The following is a 3439-nucleotide window of genomic DNA, read 5'->3' as shown; positions in this document are numbered from 1 at the left end:
GAAAAAATGGAGTCAAGGAAGCGCCTCCAGGAATTTTTAGCCTGAGCAGCTGAGAAGAATGATCTTTTCATCTACTGCAAGTTTTAGGGGAAAGTCAGGAAACTAAGTTTTGGACACCTTGCTTTTGAAACATCTTTTTAGATATCTTAGTAGCAATGTCAAATAGATAGTGGAATACATAAAACTTTGAACAAATAATTATATTAGAACATATACATTTGAGAATTATGGGCAAATGTTGAAAGCCAGGCATCTAAGTCAATTGTACATTCACACATAATAAATTGAGTTAAAAAACTATCCATTCTGTTAGGTCGAGTGATCTTCAACATTAAAATTACATAAAGTGCCAAATATTTAGGAAATTTTTATATAAAAATGTTATACCTTGACTTTCTCTTAAGTCTTCTTATCTAGTTCCAAACTTTCCTCACATGGAAAATTATCCTACTAAAAAAGATCATCTCAGTGAAAAGAGATTTTTCCCTACTGCAATTAGAAAAAATTGAACCTGATGGGATTCTAAGTCATACAAATATCTTCTTCATTGAGTTTTAAAGACTTTTGAATTTTCATATAGGGAACCGAGTTTTTATGTTTACTTAAAATAACAGATTAAATTTTGGATATGTCATTTGAGATTGAAATTCTTGAGCTCATTCAGCAAATAGGTAGAAGACAATGGCATTTACTAAAGTAGGAGATACTGGAGGAAATTTGGAGTATTTTCTAGATATCTTACTCAAGATGATGTGGGACTCAAGAGAGCAGTTGGATTTCAAGCAGTCTAGATCTTTGAAGAGAGTTTTAGGGCTGGGTTAAAAATTTGATCATCATAGGCAACAGCATGTAGAAGGTACTTAAAACCATGGGAATGAATGAGTTTATCTGAGGGGAGATCAGGGAGAAAGGAGGCCACACATTTTGTAATCTCTTCACACGGAAGAGATTCCAAGATCCACAAAATGAAACTGCATCTATTTCTGTAACTGTACCTTAGAAGAACTGGTTGGCTTTCATGACTAGATTATCTTTTCCATTGATTTGCTGCTGAATCAGATATGCACTGTTTCATGTTGCATAACAGTTGATTCTACTATGACTCAGCTGTGGGTTTTAATCAATCATCAACTAAGATGGGCTAAAACTGACTAATTTGGTTTGAAAAGCCATTTTGATCTGCTCAGATTTAAAGAAAAAACTTGCGATGCTAGCACAGACTAAAACAAATATCAGCAACGATCTAAAACACAGAGCCAAAGGCCACACGTGACTAATAGTATATATTTGTTTTTTGCAATAAAACTTAGAGGTGAAGAAACCTCAGGATATCATTTTTCTGCCATTTATCTTTTGATGGCTTAGTATTATTAGCGTCTCCTTTGGGGCTGGGGGTTAGAAGAGGGTAAGAAGAGCATAAATAAAAAGCTTGCATATATTCGTTGTTATACAGTTTCATTATTTGTGTACAAAGTGCTTTTTATAAGATTTTTTCATTACAGAAATGAAAAAAAAGAAAGAAAACCTTTTTTTGTGAATCTGTGACCACTTGTATTAGTCACCTTTTGCTGTAACAGAAACCCTCCATTGATTTCTGATCTGCATTATCTGGGAGCCAGGAACATTAGGCATGTTTAAGCCAAATAAAAACAATTATCCAATTCACAACACCATTATTAACTGTTTTGTATATAGTCTCTCGGACTTTTTCCAAAATTTCAAAAATGTTAACTAGATCTTCAAAAACTAGACTCTCACTTAATATTTTGCTGTGTGCCCTTGCCATGTAACCATCTACTTGGGGGAAATTTTACAAATTAATGCATTTGTCTTTTTTCGTTTTTCCTAAAAATTTCAACTTTTGCTCTTAAAAATGTATTGATTTTATTCTAACTTAAACTTAGTCTTTATATATTTACCATTCCACATAGCAGAAGGTCTGAGTATTCTTTCTTAATTTTGAGTATCTTTTCTGGATGACACCTCTAATGGCTCACTGTGAAGACAAGTACCGTGCGTAAACTTTTTTTGTGTGTGTGTGTGTGTGTGTGTAAATTCTGAAAACAGTTTCAAAACTCAAGAAAAGGTGATCTTACAATATATCAACCACATAGGGACATTTCTTAATAGTGAAAGGGGTTTATATTAATTATTAATGCTTAAACTGGGCTGTCCAAATCAAGTATTGATTTACTCTACTTCAATTGGCAGGGTTTTTTTCTTCTTTCCCCTATAGTATTTTGCTACCTACAAAGATAAATGAAAAGAAAAAGGTTTTCTTTATTTTATTAAATGTCCCTCAAAATATATGTGTGATTGGAATCATAAAGATCTATCAGTCAACTCTTTCATATTTCATTTCTGTGAGATTGATCTACTCTGACCTATTCCATGCTGTATCTTTTGGTTCAGTTTAGTACCTTCTACTTCATTACACACTTGAATAGCTATTTAATCTTGCACAAACACCCATATGGTGGGGTTTGAAACCTGGCACAAGAGATAAAGGCAAAGTAATTACTATCCACACTTAACATTTTATCTTCTTGCCATTTAAAAGCTTTTTATAGAAGTGCTGATAATCTGGGTGATTAAATGGCTAGGTTCTCCATTCTTCTGACGTGTTTTTATGGTCTGGACTCAACAAAAACTTAGGTTTTTAAAAAGTTGTAGTTGCAATCTTATCTGAAACCTGAAGATAGTTTATCATGCCTGCAAAAAAAAATGAATATATGAAAAATATGAAGTCATATTGTAGATGGAGTGGTTTGTTTTATTAAATATAGACTCTGCTCACAAAATGGATATGTAAAAGTGAAACATGAACTATTAACAATGGCTGAGGATGTCACAATAATGCCGGATTATTGACAACTTCTGATGAAATTCTTATGCTAAAGTAGGTTCAAAGCGTCCTCTTTAATACTTTTGGACTACTGTTGAATGGCCATCAGAAGTTCCATATTACAGTGAAAAGTGTATTAAGTATGGAGGGAGGGTATCTCTGTCAATCCTGACATTGATCAGCTCTGTGACCTTGAAAATAAAAATAGAATCACCTTCCTGATGTTTCCTGCATACTCCTCTGTATATGCTGGGAATCCTCAGAACAGTCATATCAACTAGGAACTAAATGTAAGGGAGGGCTTTGATCACTGACAAGCTGGCTCACTGACCTGTGCTTCCCCCACTCCCACCCCAGTCCTAGAGGTGCTGCAGAGGTCAGAGGGAGGGAGATGTGTATGTCAAACTTATGTAACAATTATGGAAACCTCACGGGTAGAAGACGAGATTTTGGCTCTGGGTAAATGGCAGCTCTGTGTGGAAGAGGGCCTGGTGTCACACAGACAAAAGAGAATGGAGGAAAGCGTCCAGAATCAGTCTGCTCTGCTGCCTCTTCCAGGGCAGGAAAATAGCAAGCTCACAGCGATGGCCGATG

Source organism: Callospermophilus lateralis, chromosome 4 (assembly GCF_048772815.1).
Source record: "Callospermophilus lateralis isolate mCalLat2 chromosome 4, mCalLat2.hap1, whole genome shotgun sequence".
Taxonomy (NCBI): Eukaryota; Metazoa; Chordata; class Mammalia; order Rodentia; family Sciuridae; genus Callospermophilus; species Callospermophilus lateralis.
This window is presented reverse-complemented; position numbering follows the sequence as displayed.